Source organism: Centropristis striata, chromosome 5, assembly GCF_030273125.1.
Source record: "Centropristis striata isolate RG_2023a ecotype Rhode Island chromosome 5, C.striata_1.0, whole genome shotgun sequence".
NCBI classification, from domain to species: domain Eukaryota; kingdom Metazoa; phylum Chordata; class Actinopteri; order Perciformes; family Serranidae; genus Centropristis; species Centropristis striata.
In genome coordinates, this window is record NC_081521.1 from 18,054,156 (window position 1) to 18,071,968 (window position 17,813).

Consider the following 17,813-nt stretch of genomic DNA (forward strand, 5'->3'; position numbering starts at 1 on the left):
GAGTGCATAATTTACAACAAGTATGGACTCAAAGATGCATGCAGGTCAGAGGTTTCTGTCACTTTCTCATGTCTTAAAGCATCAGCAGAAACTTTAGAAATGACAATAAAAATTGTAGAAATAACATCAGGAACTCCAGTAAAGTCCGAGGACAGTCTAGAAGAGAAGTAGAAACTGGTACTGAGGAAAGTCAAGAAGCAACATCAGGAACTCTAGAAATGATAAAACTTAAAAACAACAGTAGAAACTGTTCAGTGTTCATCAGAGTGTCAGTCTGGGGGATGAAGCTTTCTCTGTGTCTGGTGGTTTTGGCAGACAGCGCTCTGACACACTTACCAGAGGGGAGGAGCCTGAACAGCAGAGATGTTACTTGCCTGTTTCCTTGCCCTGGACTGGTACTGTGGGATTGTTCTGGATGTTGGACATTAAGTGTAATGAAGTACTTAATGTTTATTAGTGTCGTCTGCAGCATAGTAATTTCACTACAAGCTGTCATTGTATTCAATGGCTTTTTCAAGACACAAAATAGTGCCAAGTGAAGTTGGGTTCTTCATCGTTTCGTGGTGGAATGGACAACCTGTTAGTGAACTCGTAGTTTTTTGGAGTAAAACCTTTTAGAAACTTTCTATTCTACGATCAGAACCAGCCAGAACATCATCGGCAAATATCCAAAATCCCAAACTGTCCCTTCAATTCTCGGCTATGTTTTGAATATTTTCACAGCTTTAACACAGGCATGTCTAAATGAACATGGTGGGGGAACTGAAGCTGTTATTTATGCTCTATTCAAAGCCACAAAGTCACATAATAACGCAAACAAACTAACCGACCGAGGAGCAGCAGACCAACAACTCCAAGTAAAATTACTGGTTTTGTCAATGGAGTCTGGTGGCTTTGAATAAAGCATCAATAACAGCTTCAGTTCCCCTCACATGACCTTAAAGAGGCTGATCTCACAGCTGGATAAAGCAGTGAAAGGTGTTCTCAGCACCTCTTGTGGCTGAGCATCAGCTCTCGGTGCAGGTTCTGGTAACTCGGTGCGTCCTGAGAGGAACCGTTCAGTTTCTTGGGGTGTGTGAGCTCGTCTCCGCTGTACTGACGGGACAGACGCTGGCGGCCAGCAGACGTCTCTGAGGGCGGAAAAACAACTTGTATCATAAACCTGCTGACTTTACATTTAACGATGAAACAAAGTAAATTTACTCAAATGCTGTAAGAGTATTTCCATTTATGCTACTTTATTTTCTACACTGTACAAAAAAACATGAAATGATGATAAAAAGTCACACTTACTGTCACATAACAGTAAACAACCGTCAGTTACTTTACAGATAATTTATGAAAAATAAAGAAAAATATAATATACAGGAAATATCTGTATTTAAATTTACAGATATCAACTTTTATTATATGGTTAATATCAGTAAACCTTTGGAAAATAACTTTTTATTTTAATTTTTTACAGTGTATACATTTACTTGACACTAATACATACCTTTCACCTAAAAACCCCCAAAACCAATTATGATTTTAAAATGCTGTTATGTATTTGCAAGTGACCTAAAAAGAACAAAATATGATTTATTGATAATTAAAAACTGTAAAAATGCATCTATAATAATCACATTAAGTACTTTTACTTTTGGAACATTTTGATGTTCATAATGTTACTGAAGCAACATTTTGAATGCCACACTTTGATATTTCTACTTATAAGTAAAATATCTGAGCTCTAACCACTGGTTAGATAAATTAATGAAAGAAGGAAAAACATTTTAATTAAATTTGAACAATTTCTATTTCTTCTTATAAAAGTATTTCTATCAAACAGTATATTAACTAATATAAATATAAACAATATAATATTTGGTTTATTGGTAACATTTGAGTTTTACTTATAACAATCAAATATTCTACTCTTCAGCATCATAAACAAACTCTATTTAGTTTAGAATATATTTCCATAGTGTTTGTGTGTTCCAATACCTTTGTGATGTCCATATCCTGGTTTCTGACCGTTAAAAAGTGTGAAAGAATAAAAGGAGACACTGTTAGTGATCTGACAGGTCAAATATTTCACAGCCTCTAGATCAGCAAAACATGCTTAATCAGGTAAAAGACATAAAAAAATAATTGTCCCCAAAAGTGACCTGCACTGTAAAGAAAAAAATTTTATTATACGGATAATATACAGTAAATATCTGTATTTTTTTTTTACTTTAACATGATGGTAAGGGTTTGACAACTTTTACTGTTTTTTACAAATTATTTTTAAACATTTTTTTTTACATTAAATTAAAAATTTTACTGTAAGAACAGTACAGAAACAGAACAGAAAGTTGCATTAATTTTACATTCAGCAATATGATGTGCAGTTGTTGTGTTTCTACATAGAATTCACTGTAATTTAACATTTAAGACCAGTAAGCAATTCAATAATACTGTAAAAAAAAATATGTTATAATGTTATTATATGAATATTATATATAATTATATTATTTCACAGATTTCTCCATCCATTTTATGGTTAATATTTGTAATAAAAATAATTGACCTTTTTTATGGCATTTGCACAAAAAAGAAGAGTACATTTCTGGAAAATAACTTTCATCATAAGCATCATAACAATAATGCACACAAATAACTCAAACAACACAACCAGACAAATTTGATGGTCACAGCTGCAGGATCAAACCATTTAATGCATTAAAAGGTCACATTTAAATCTATTGTAGTTAAGTTAAGTTTAAGTGCAATCACATTGACCAAGAGTAATATTTTCTCGATCATCTATAGTAATAAACTCAGTGATTAGGAGGTGGTCAAACTAAAAATGGAAAAAGAAACCATAAAAAGAAAACAACAGTAACAACTAGAAAATTTCCTCTGGGGAAATTCTGAAAGGGCCACGGGGGCTACTGGCGGTGTGTGTACACTATGATGAGATTCTCCAGAGATTTCAAACAATTAATACTAGTAATGTTATGATACTATCTAATATACAAGGAGCACACCTACAACAAGCATTCCTTTTCAAGTATTTATTTATACAGCAACCTATACCCTTTCAACCTCAAAATGTGTGTGTATGAAACATGTGTATCTGGAGGAGTGTGTGTGTGTGTGTGTGTGTTGTGCGTTGTGCGTTGTGCGTTGTGCAGCTGTTCCGGCAGTGACAGCAGCCAGAGGTGGACAGACTGGAATTTCTGGCCTCGAACAGAAAGCATTTTTGGTAAAAACCATAATACCTATCATTGATCCGACTTCACTTCAGCGTCCTGAGTTCTTCCTGAACAGCTACATATGTTTTTTGTGAAGAAAAATGAAGAAATAGCTTTGTAAGAGTGATCTGAAAAACTGTTAAACATGTTTTTCTACAGAAATCTTCCTGCGTTTTTAATAGGGTAGTCAATGGGGCTGTTGGTGGTGTTGGTGCCGCATCTATGCGTCCTACGCCCAAACTATAACTCTGACAGCTTTACCAGAGGATTGTGAGTGAGAAGACAAATTTTCCTACGTTTCTATGTATAAATTATTTCTGTAGAGTGGAATGTGCGGCCTGGAGCGCAGTTTTCAAATTTCTTTTTTGACAGTTTTATCTCTCCCTCTACACTCAACGATGATGTCACACACTCTGACACGAACATTCCATGCAATACACACCCATTATAATCTCAGAATTTCTCCAAAAATGATCATGGTCATTGAACAGGGATTGATAAAAAACTATATGACCTATCGAAACGTGGATTAATACACCGATACACAAGACCTGCGTCTACTGTTTAAAGTTTAAATGGAGTCTCTAAGTGAAATTATGCCGGAGAAGTAGACGTTTTAAAATCTCCAATTATTGCTCTTTTTCGCTCATTTTTTTTCCGCCGTCCCATTCCCTTCAATGCAAAATTTTGCACAGTTTTTCGCGACTTATGTCGTGAAAAATTCGTATTCCGTAGAGAGAAGTAAAAGCACACCGATCCCAATCAAACCGCATGTTTTGATACATAATTATAATTTGACTAGTAGCGGGACGAAATTGTGTCTGGAAGAGGAAGAAGAAAAAATCCACAGTATAACAATAGTACTCGGTGTGATTGCCCCATGGCGCTAATAAATAATATCTAAATATGTACAATATAAAATACAGGATCTTTTCAAGAGGAATGCAAAAATTAATTTCCAGAAACCATCTGGCTATTGGCTAAAACTTCTCTTGGAGCATCCTCTAACACCGTCAGTGTGTCCTCGTCCAGATGGGACTTAGAGTATAATTAGTCTGTGGGGCAGGAAGGGACAGACCTGCTGGGACGCTTAACAGGTGAACTGTGTTTACATTACAGACACGCAGGTGATGTAACCGCTTCGAGAGCTGCAGACACACACACACACACACACACACACACAGGGACTGTCAACACTGTAAAATATATATATATATATATATATATATATATATATATATATATATATATATTTTACAACCCGACCAGATCATCTAAAAACAGGACGTGATGTCGAATATTGGAATAAAAACACAAAGTGAGTTCTACAATGTAAAAAAAGATTTATATTATTATCATTATAGTTATTATAAAAGTTAAATAAAATAAGTTTATTGTATTATTTTACAGGTTTTTTCTTGATTTTTTCCCACATTAACTGCAAATGCAATGAAAAAAGCTAAATAACTTTTATTACATATATTAACCATAAAATAAATGCTAGTCAGACTGACCTAAGATTTCGTATGTGGCTTGTGCATGGCACGAAGGTGTGCATCCTCAATTTTGAAGATTTTTGAATTAATTTTTCAAAATATTATTATTTACGTAGGACATGTTGCTGCATTGCACTGATTCCGATCGGACGCCTTTTAGGGGAGCTCCACCCCATTGTGTGATAGGCCTACACCTGGTCAGTAACACAATTCACTCTGGATTCACACCCTGACTCATCTCATTTCGAAGTCTATTTAGCCTACCTATCTTTCAGAGTTTTAAAGTGCGCTACAAGGTTTGATTTTTCAATAGTTTCCAGCGAATATCAATGTTCAATGTGTATGTGCTTGATGGTGTGCGTACCTTATGAAAAGTATGTTTTATGGAGCTGCAGACGTTGTAGTGTGGCATGTAATGTACGAAAACATGCTTCCTACGAGCACTGCACTATTTATTATAATGGGACATTATAGATTTTTTTTCAGCAATTATGTAATTGCTTAATGGTCTTCAATGTTAAATTACAGTGAATTCTATGTAAAAATACAGAATATACACATCATATTACTAAATGTAAAGTTATGGTAACTTTCTGTTCTATTAAAGTAAAAAAAACAACTTAACTTATTCTACAGATATATATATATATATATATATATATATATATAAAATACAGATATTTACTGTAAATTATCTGTATTTTATATATATATATATATAAAATACAGATATTTACTGTAAATTATCTGTATTTTTAAAGAAATTGTCTGTATTATAATCCACGGTTGTTAACTGTTATTTGATGGTGTGTGTGTGTGTGTGTGTGTGTGTGGCAATTTTTGCTGCCAGACTATTTACCGTTTTTCCATGTTTTTCTACTTTTTTACATTGTAGAAATATAAAGTAGCATAAAATGTAAATACTCTTTACTTAAGTACAGTATTTGAGTAATTTTACTTTCCACCAGTGATATCTTTTTTTATTTATCCAAACATTTTACAGTGTAGTTACTAAAACATCATGAAATAAATATCTTCATTTATTCCACAAACAATAAGGGATGAAACTACTGTAACACAATGAGACAGAAACCTCTGACACCAGATCACCACGAGGGAAGAGATTATACTGAGCAGATGGTGTCTGCTAGAACTGCTCTGTAACAAAGTCAAATATATTTCTGTCATAATATAAATATATATATATATGGGGACGATCTGCAGGCTCACAGCTCTGTCAGGAGGCTGAGCTCTGGGACTTTCCGATCGGAAACACAGCGACACATCCACATGCAGCAACACATCCTACGTAAATAATATTTTGAGAAAAATGAATTCAAAAATCGTCATATTGAGGATGCACACCTTCGTGCCATGCACAAGCCACATACGAAATCTTAGGTCAGTCTGACTAATATTTATTTTATGGTTAATATATGTAATAAAAGTAATTTACCTTTTTTCCATTGCATTTGCAGTTAATGTGGAGGAAAAAATCAAGAAAAACCCTGTAAAATAATACAATAAAATTATTTTATTTAACTTTTATAATAACTATAATGATAATAATATAAATCTTTTTTTACATTGTAGAACTCACTTTCTGCTTTTATTCCAATATTTGACATCACGTCCTGTTTGTTTGTTTTGAGATGATCTGGTCGGGTTGTAATACATACAACCCGACTGCAGGCTCTTTATATATATATATATATATATATATTATATATATTATATATATATATATATATATATATAAAGAGCCTGCAGATCGCCCTGCAGGTTGGAGCTGATGGAAGCATTGTTCCAGTGGGAGCTGCAGGACTGGGACTCGTTCCAGCAGAATCACTGCAGCTAATCTCACTTTCTCTGTCCAGAACAGACGAGCAGAAGCTCAGACTCTCTGACATCATCTTGCCTTCACACACAGCAACATGTGTTGGTTTTACATGCATGAAAACATGAGAAACCGTAAACTGAGACGAGATGTTGAGTGTACCAGGATTAACAATAACAATAACTGATATATTAATAATAAAATGCATAGGATTATATCCAGAGGTGGAATGAAACTAAGTAAATTTACTTAAGTCCTGTACTTGAATATTTCAATTATATGTAACTTTATACTTCTACTTCACTACATTTTGAGGCAAATATTGAACTTTTTACTCCACTACATTTAGCTGACAGCTTTAGTTACTTTTCAGGTCGAGATTTAACATAAAAAAAATGATCAATTTTAAGTGATTAGACGTTTTTTTTCTTTATAACAGCTTTTTATGAAGTTAAAATTACCCTTTACAAAAATTAAGTGCTTACATTAATGTATCAATACAAATAATCCATGTTTAGAATATATTTTACATTCTGCATAATGAGTACTTTTACTTTTACTTCAGTAAGTTTTGAATGCAGGACTTTTACTGTAGTGGAGTCATTCACAGTGTGGTATTAGTACTTTTACTGCAGTAAAAAAACAGCACTTCTTAAATAATTTGCGTTTCTTTCCATCGTTAATCAGGTTGTCTGGTCGCCTTTTCATGATGCATCAATATAATTGTTCCTGGCTGATTTCAGACTCTTTCAGGTATTTAAAGTGGAATTTATTTGCAGAAAACCCTCCAAAATGCACCATAGAGAAGTTTAAAGATGAATTAAACTGATAGCATTTATCCCCCAAATAGTTCTCGCAATAATTGATTCTTTTCTTTGTATATTGACTTCTTCTGTTCTTCATATTTTCTATTTAAGCTGCTGCTGCTTTTTGACTGAAGGTGCTCGTTTCCTTAATATATATTTATATTTGATACTTTGTTGTTTTGCACCAACACACCGCAGCAGATTCCTTATATGTAAAAAGCCTACTTTGCTATAAAAAAGATGATAATAATAATAATAATAATAATGGTAATCCTGCAGGGGAAATCTGATATTGTGATGTTTTAAACAGCTTGGGAATCAACAAAGTAGATAATTATAACTTTGTATATAAAAACAGCTTGCAAAGTGCTGTGACAGAGGAGATGGTGAATATTAACAATTCTTACATAGATACTAGATGGAAAACATTACATAGAATCAAGTCTATAAAGTCAGTTTTAAGAAGTTATTTAAAATAAGTTACTGTACATAAAAATATAAGCAACATGAAACATAAACGTAATAAATCCTGTGATCGACAGCTTCAGTACGGATAAAAACTGTACATTTTTCCACACAAGGGGAAGTTTTTCATAGATCAATTCATTAATTAGCAACTTGCAGGTTTAATTAGGGCCTCGGGGCAATCGCACCGAGCACTGGTCCCTACAGCTACAGTACTGTACCCTACAGCTACAGTAGTGCTCGGGGCAAAGCCCCGAGCACTACTGTTATACTGTGGATTTCTTCTTATTCCTCTTGCGGACGCAATTTCGTCCCGCTACTAGTCCTACAACTTAAAGAGTTGCAGGACAAATTATATGTCAAAACCAAAATTTTGCATTGAAATGAATGGGACGGCCGAAAGAAAATGAGCAAAAAAGAACATTAATTGAAGATTTTCAGATGTCTACTTCTCCGGCATAATTTCACCTAGAGACTCCATTTAAACTTTAAACAGTAGACACAAGTCTTGTGTATTGGTGTATTAATTTGCGTTTCGATAGGTCATATAGTTTTTTATCAATCCCTGTTCAATGACCATGATCATTTTTGGAGAAATTCTGTGATTATAATGGGTGTGTATTGCACGGAATGTTCGTGTCAGAGTGTGTGATGTCATCGCTCAGAGTGTAGAGGGAGAGGTAAAACTGTCAAAAAATAAATTTTAAAACTGCCCTCCAGGCCGCATATTCCACTCTACAGAAATAATTTATACATAGAAACGTAGGAAAATTTGTCTTCTCACTCACAATCCTCTGGTAAAGCTGTCAAAGTTATAGTTTGGGCGTAAGACGCAGAGATGATCCGCCAACACCCCAACAGCCTCATTGGCTCCCATATTAAAAACGCAGGAAGATTTCGGAAAAAGTGAGATTTTAAAGTTTTTTTAGATCGCTCTAACAAAGCTATTTTTTAATTTTTCTTCACAAAAAACATATGTAGACGTTCAGGAAGAACTCAGAACGCTCAAAGTGAAGTCGAATCAATGATAGGTATTATGGTTTTGCCAAAAATGCTTTCTGTTCGAGGCCAGAAATTCCAGTCCAACTCTGGACCTCTGTCCACCGGCTGCTGTCACAGGTGTCAGTTATTTCTGTTGATTGCTTTGATCTGATTGCCTTTGATCTTTGATGTGATTACAGTTACAGATACACACACACACACACATGCGCGTAAGCGCTCACACTCCTCACACATGCATACACATGCTTCAAACACGCGCGCGCACACACACACACACACACAGGTAACTTTATGTGATTTTAATTACACAGACAAACACACACACACACACACACACACACACACACACACACACACACACACACACACACACAAACACACACACAGGTAACTTTATGCGATTTTCACTACACACACACACACATTTTGAGGTTAAAGGGCATAGTTAATCTCTGAAGAGTCTCATCATAGTGTACACACACCGGCAGTAGCCCCCGTGGCCCTTTCAAAATTTCCCCAGAGGAAATTTTCTAGTTATTGTTGCAATACTTAACCTCTCTTTAGAAAAAAAAAAGACTGTTTTGAAAAGTAAATGTAGGATTTTATCTGTTTCAAAAGACAAGAAGAAGAAGGTATTTTGAGTGATACTAAGCCTGTTTTGTGTGTAAATGAATCCCTTCTATATAATTTATCTTTAAATGTTATTTTTCTTACTAATGAGCCATAAAACTAATATTTATTCTACTGGTTTAGATGTATCCTGATATTATCAACCACTGCTGTTTTATTTATTTTTAATTCAGAAGAAAAGTGTAAAAGAATACCTAAAACTACAATTAAATAAACCATTTACACATAAGTGTCTTCTACTGTATTACTTAACATACTGTAAGCCTATTATTACTTGATTATTATTTTTAATCCTGTGATCTGCAGCTTCAATACAGATACAATTTGCATTTTTCCACCTGAACTAAAGCAGTTTTATAAATGAGTGGACTGTGATGTTGCTAGATTGCTAATTCAATAGTTTCTATCATTTTTTCCTTCATAACATGATATAAAGTGGATCCCCTCCTCCCTCCCTCCCAGCCTGACAGGAGTCAGTAAACCTGAGGCAGATGCTCTCTGACCTCTCACTCACACCAGGGAAAGAAAACTCACTTTTTTTGGAGTCGACGGCTCCATGGCAGGACGTGTTCCTCTGTTCCTCTTTTAGTCCATGTCAGAACAATCAGACCTGCTCACATTATCTGAGTGTGTGTGTGTGTGTGTGTGTCCACCTCCAACATGCTGCTGCTGAGGTCCTGAGCAGTCAATAGTGGTAGTAGACACTGAAATCTTATTACGCCACTCAGGACGACTCACAGCCCCCACAGCTACAGGACGCTAGATTAGGTAATTGCCACAGACACAAATGCAGCTTACAAGCGACCTGGCACGCACTTTAACACAGCGACTCCAACAACAAAAGGCTTTCAGGAGAAACCAACAGGATGTTTGTTGATTTCTCAGCTCAGTTCTGACTTTTCCTCCCTAAGAAACTAATTCAAATGGTTATATTTCTCACAGTATTGAAAAGTAAGATTGTGTCTTTAACTTATTTTATGTGTTCGGCCTGTTTCTGTCCACTCAGTCTGAACATTGTAAATAGAGCCAAACTGATATGGGATTTTTGAGACCAAAGCAGAAACTGATATTAGAGGAGGAAAGTTCATTGATAGCCAATATGGTGGAAGATAGTAATTTTCTTTAGCTGGAATTGTGCACCAATGTTTCACCAATGAGCTAATTTCTCAAACAGAAAATGTTATGTTAAAAATATTTAACATTATTGTACAATTTATTACATTTACAGCCAATCCTATAAATAACTGAGAAAATAAAGAATAGGAATTTAATAAACATGATTACTGTTCAATTGCTGACTATTAAAAAAAAGAACGAAAAAATATAAGTATTTGTAATAAAAGTAATTTTGTTTTTTTTAAGGAATTTGCATTTAATGTAGAAAAAACTAAAGTAATACAGTATCTTAAAAATGACTATTTGGAATAGTTAACGCAGGATTGTATGTTTTACACGACATAATGGTAAAAAAGAAAAGAAAAATACAATTAAATTATAGAATATTGCTTTGGTCATTGTTTATTTTTATTTCACTTTTAAACCACATTTCTTTAACCTAAGAAAGGCCAATTATTGAATACTTGAATTAATTTTGAAAATCTAACAGTGTTTTTACCATTTAGCATTTATTGTATTACTGATTTTTTTCTGTGTCCATATAGACTTCTAAACTTTGAAAGTGTAATACAAGAAACATTAAGCAGAGAAAAGTCGTAGTCCCCATGAATGACCACATGAGGGCGACAAAGAGCTTCTCTCTCCATTGACTTTGTGTTGAATGAAGGAACCTTTGTTCATTCGGTCTGTTGGCGAACAGAAACCTTTCTAAAAGCTGATGTTTGCTGAAATGATCTACCAACAGGGTGAAGAAGCAGGACGAAGTTTTTTTTTTTTTTTTTTTAAATCTAACAGAAAAACTGAACTTTAAAGAGGACAGAAATGGAAACAGACGTGAGACATCAGCAGTTACAATCCTGAAACTTCTAATATTTAAAGGTAACCACATATATTATTTACTGTATATAAGTATGCAGTGCATTTTGTCACTGAGTCATATATCCAAAGTCAGTTTTAGGATAACTACTTTACTGTAAGATAAGTCATCTGACTCTCTGGAACTCATGTTGTAGTAAAACGTATGTTGCTATTCTTTATATTATCTATTTACACTGCTGTTTTTTTGTTTGTTTTTTACAAAGATAATAGATTGAGTGCCGATACACCACAGCATATTCTTTTCCAACATTAGCCTTATCCTTTCTGGTAGACAGAGTGCTAAAATAACCATGATATACTTAAATCCAATACATTCAGACTGACTGTTACAGTAAGTTAAGCTAACGCATTTATTGGAATATAGAAATAAATTAGAAAGCTGTAGTATTGTTTCTGAGTGCCTAAGCTTTCTAACATTAGATGGCTGTCTGCTGCTTCTCCTCTCACACTTATATCTAATCGTTTCTGTAGAAACAGGCATTTTGTTTGCATTTCAATCAACCCCTGGTTGTGTATTGTGGCACCAGCCCCCTCCTCAGGTGGGTGTGGTTCTCAGAGATGTTATGTGCATACTGATCAATGACAGTTTTCTCCTTTTATTAACATGAATAGGCAAACAGTAAGTCAATGTTGTATAAGAGTCATCCTCACAAGCCACACACACGAGACAAAGAAACAATACAAAACGACAATAGATTGAGCAGAATAAACCAATGTTTTAAACAGGATCTAGTTATTTCAAACACTATTTTTGGCGGCGTTTTAAATCAGACATGTAGAATAAAGAGATTTTGACAGAAATATCACAATGTAAGGATTCATCTGTGACTTTTTCTAGCAGAAACTTTGGTAACCTATGAGCCGTTCGCGGACTTTGAAAAGTTTCAAATTGCTGCCCTTTTACAGGTTTTGTTCTATAAACTCAAATTTTGGCAATTAAAAAAAAAGGAGCATGCGGTTCACATTGGTGAGCTCGATTTGGTTACTTTGATTTACAAAAGACTGTTTAAAACAATCAATACGTCCTGTTTGGCGTTGACAAACTAATGTCTATTTTTTGCAAAACATGCTTAACCCAGCCGATGAGTTTGGGGGTTTAGAGGGTTAATGGAGGCAACGCTAGTTCTGTTTTTCATTAAATTAAAGCTTTGTTTTGGTCACTTTTTCAAGACTTCCGTAACCTATGACCTGTTCAATGACCGTCGGAAAGTTCCAACTTCGACAACAAAGCCCGTTTTTACACTGTCCACGACCAACGATTGTTGGCGAGAACAGCAACAGCAGAAAAGCATCCATAAGTTAAAGTAACAAAATCTTACTCAACCATCTGAACCGTGTTGTCTTTTCATTTTAAATCGCCAAAAAATACAGTAGAAACAAACTAAACAGGCAGAAATGTGAAAAGTTTCCTTTAGAGTTTTTTTTATGTCTAAATCAGACTTGCTTTTGTTAAAATAATTGATTATTTTCTATATTGGTAAATGGTTTTATGCTTTATTTCTGCTTCTCTGTGGTCTGTCTCTGTGAGTGACGCAGGTCACTATCAAAGGTCAAACCTTGACTGTAATAAATATATCTATGCATTTATATTAAGTCAGACAATATGATTTGATACATTGATTGTGTTTGTGTGTTAATATTGATGTAGAAAACTATGATTACTTTAATTACATATATTCCATTTGCTTAAACTGATTAAGATTCTATAAATCACAAAGAATGACATCCAGATATATTGGTGCACAGTTTTTGCTGTGTGTGTATGTGCATTTGTGTGTGTGTGTGTGTGTGTGTGTGTGTGTGTGTGTGTGTGTGTGTGTGTGTGTGGAGAGGGGAGACCACAGAAGGCCGAATGAAAATCCCGTGTGAGAATCTCTGTAAGTCATAACAAGGAAAAATGTTTGTGCTAACAAGTTTGTTAGTAGGTCAAGGCAAGGCCTGGTTTCGGCAGCAAGCAACCAGGTGGCATGATGTGCCGTTGTATGCATTAAAACTGGCGAATGAGCGGATCAAGAAGGCGGGACTTCCTGGAAGAAATCGACCAGCATGTTTTGTAAACAAATGTTAGTATTTTAATGGGTTCCAGGGAGGGAGTCGTGGTTCAGACTTCATGAACTGAAACACGTCTGTTTGTATTCAGGGACATGAGTTAATTTTGAACCCGGAGATCTCTGTAAAGTGCAGATTTTTTGACGTATTGTAATAAAACTTTTGTTAAACTGAGAAACTTGGACGTCTCCAGCTCTTCATTTCCCCATCAAAGAATGCGCAGAAAAATGGTGAGGTTTTTTCTGTTGGTGACAGATTATCAATTTTCAAGGTTTCCTCATGCAATTTTTTTAACACTTTTTAGTTTTTATATCTACAATAAGCTGTATTTTTGGCAATCTTTTAAAGAAAATACAGGTTTCCAGATGGTAATGGTCCATTTACTTCTGCATTTATTTACAATAAACGACTAAATTAGTTTGTCGTATCCAAAACTGTATAGACATGCTTCCGTAAGTAAAAACAATTACCAAATCGAGCTCAACCCTCTAAACAATGTTTTTTTAAATCGCCAAATTAGTTGATCGTAGAAAGAAATTGTAAAAGCAGGCAGAAATTTGAACTTTCCGATGCTCCTTTAACGGTTCATAGGTTTCGAAAGTTTTTGTTGGAAAGTTAAAATTCCGTTCAAATAATTAGCGTTTTTACATTTACTGTATTTTTGAACATCTGTAGAGATTACACTTTTCCAGGTGGATTGTTTTATTGCGTACAGGCAAAAATGTGAGCTTTCCCACGGTCAGTGAATGGATCATACGTTTCTAAAGTTTACGTTAAAACGGTTAAACGTCTAAATGAGACCCGATTGTGGTTTCCTCTACGGTGAACGGTGTAATTTTTGGCGATCACACGTTCAGAGTTAACCAAACAATAGATCGATACCCGCTCAGAGATCCTCGCTGACTCCGGCTGTGGTTAGATCAGAATCGCCTCTTTACTCATCGTCCAGAAGAGCCCGGGATGAACCGGACCCGGAGGACTAGTATATCTGATCAACTCATCACCTCTGACCACAGCACGGAGCCGTGGAGGCCCTAAGCTTACCGCCGCTGCTCACCGCCCACAGGCTGCAGAGCTGCTTTCATATCATCTCTGACCCGAGCAAGGCCAAGACCCGGACCAGATCAAATAAGATCACTGTGTAGGTTTTTAAAGTACTCAGTCACACTCACAAACACCGCACATTCACTCACCCAAACACTCGCCAAACACTCGCCAAACACTCTCTCACGCACACTCCTCTCAGCCGCCATTCAAACTGAAGCGCGAAGAAGATCCGGGTCACCTTTAAAGCTGAAGTTCTTCTTCTTTGTGTTGTTTTATGGCGGTTGACAAACAACTTTTTGGTGTATTACCGCCACCTACTGATATGGAGTGTGGACCGGGACTTTACACATTCCTGAGTTTAACTAAATAATAATAAAATAATAATAATAAAAATAAATTAATTAATTAATTAAAAAAAAAAAAAAAAGAGAAAGTACATAAATTATATTCTCTCTATTAATCTTGTTCTCCTAAGATACTGTAACAAAAAGGAATAACATTTCTCCTCTGAACTTCTTTGTAAAAGATCCCGTAAATCAAAGTTCAACTTAATTTCTTTAAGGTTCAATATCAGTTCCCTTCTCTCCTGATCATACTTCTGACAATAAAGCATCACATGTTCTAAATTTTCTTCTTCATTACAATATTGACATCTTCCCGAATTGTGTTTTCCCATTTTAAATAGTGTACTGTTTAATGCTGTATGACCCAATCTTAATCTGGATATTATCGTTTCCTCTTTTCGTGTTCTCCCCACGCTTCTCATCACACCTACTTTTCTTTGAATTCTATATAACCACCTTCCTTTTCTCTCTTCTTCCCACTGCTTTTGCCACCTTTCTTTCAATTTGCACTTGATTATAGTTTTCACTTCTGTTTTACTAAATGGAACCGCAATATCAATATTATTCCTTTTTGTTGCTTCCTTTGCACATTTGTCCGCCAATTCATTTCCTTTGATTCCTATATGCGCTGGTATCCATACCATTATTATACTTATTCCCATCATTTGAATTCTGTATAATGTTTGTTGTATTTCTATTAAAACATCTGGCCTACCTTCTGATTTGTTATTTCTCACACTGATTAATGATGAACTGGAGTCAGAGCATACTACTGCTCTTAAAGGTCTCACCTCTTCAACCCACTGTACTGCTAGCAAAATCGCCAACATCTCTCCTGTATACACTGACAGTCCATCACTGATTCGTTTGTGTATTTTAATACTAAATTCTGGGACTATGAATGATATACCGATTTTATTAGTTGAGTTTTTTGAAGCATCTGTATAAATCTGAACATATCTATAATAATAATTTTCTATATATGTCTTTATTACTAGTGGATGTAAAATAAATTCCTTATCTTTGTTCTTTTTTCCCAGCAATGTTAGATCAACAATGGGATCAGGAAGTATCCATGGATGTATTACAGAGAGTGGTACCGTTTGACAAATATCTATTTCATTTACTTCAAGTTCTTTTGCTTTCTGCTCAATTACCCATCCAAAACTTTTTGTTTCTCTTCTCTCTTTCTCCCAACATTGTTTCAGTATATCTTGTGTTGGATGATCTTCATTATGTCCTTTTAGATTAACCCAGTAATTTATTGATAACTGTGTTCTTCTTAATTCTAATGGCATTTCTCCCATTTCCACTTGTAATGCTGATGTAGGGGTTGTTCTAATAGCACCTGAGCATAGTCTCAAAGCCTGATACTGAATATTGTCTAACCTTTTAAGAGATGTGTTTGCTGCAGAATCAAATACTACACAACCATAATCTAACACTGACCTGATTAATCCTATATAAATGGTTTTCAGTGATGTTCTCTCAGCTCCCCATTCATTTCCTACCAGACATCTCATTACATTTAAAACTTTCTTACATTTATCATTCATTTTCTGAATATGTACATTCCATGTTATTCTTTCATCAAACCACAAACCCAAAAATTTGAATTGTTTCACTCTCTCCAATTCTTGATTATATAATCTAAGATTTAAATTACCCACACTTCTTTTTCTTGTAAAGAACATTGTCTTTATTTTATCTACAGAAAATTTAAATCCCCACTTAAATGACCATTCTTCTATTTTGATAATAGCCTCTTGTAATTTATTCACAAGGAATTCCAAATTCCTACCCCTTTTCCAAATTGCCCCATCATCCGCAAAAAGAGAAAATCCCATCCCCTTTTCTACACTCATAAAAACATAATTTATCATAATAGAAAATAACAAAGGACTGACTATACTCCCCTGAGGCGTTCCATTTTCAATAACTAATTTCCCTGAATAACACTTCCCTATTTTAACTTGAATAGATCTTCCCACCAAAAAATCCTTGATCCACCTATACATTGGGCCTTTAATCCCTAATTTGCTTATTAAAACTGAAGTTCTTCTTCTTCTTCTATTTTATGGGCGGTTGGCCAACAGCTTCAGGTGCAGTACCGCCACCTTCTGGCCAAGTAGGGTTTCACATACAATGGATTTGCTATGGTGTGTTCGTGTAAAAAACAACAACAAGGCATTAAATGAAAAAGACATTTTGTATGTTAATGACTTATTAGATTGCAGTGGTAACCTTTTGGACTATTTGGTATTGATATTTTTAAAAGTAAACCAAGATCTGTTTTGTCAAGCTTTTAACTAAGTTGTATTTATTTATTTATTTACTTACTTATTTACTTATTTATTCATTGTCCTTTATTGTTTTAGTCTGGATTTTAATAGAACTTTATTATATATTTATACAATACTGTGCCAAAGTCTTAGGCAGGTGTGAAAAAAAAATGCCTAGAATAATTGATGCTGGTTTAAAGGATGGTCACGCCAAATATTGATCTGATTTACATTTTTCTTCTATTCACTAACTTTGCATTTTGTTAATTGATAAAAAATAAACTATTAACATCTCTATTTTTCTAAGCATTTCTAAGCATTCTTACTTTACAGCATTTTTTCATACCTGCCTAAGACTTTTTCACAGTACTCTATATGTGTGTATATATACACATTAGTATACTCTATAATTAGGTTTTATGATGGTAATAATAATGATAATAATAATATAATAATTGTTATTATTATGCATTAATAATAATAATAATAATAATAATATGTATTCATTTTTATTAGTAGTATTACGTTTTTTATTTTTTTAAAGAATCTGTTTAACTATGTTTTGTATTCTATTGTTTTTTTTATTCATATAATTGTATCTGTTTTACCTCTTGCTACAGGTTTGCTGCCTCTGGTGTT

The 17,813-nt window shown here is 34.5% G+C and overlaps 1 non-coding gene across 1 annotated transcript; it reads right to left on the reverse strand.

Moving 5' to 3' along the window:
• Window positions 1-14,416: 14,416 nt before the first annotated feature.
• Window positions 14,417-14,817, reverse strand: LOC131972428 (small Cajal body-specific RNA 2). Its single transcript, XR_009394486.1, has one exon. It is a non-coding gene; the product is annotated as a small Cajal body-specific RNA 2 (non-coding RNA).
• Window positions 14,818-17,813: the final 2,996 nt, after the last annotated feature.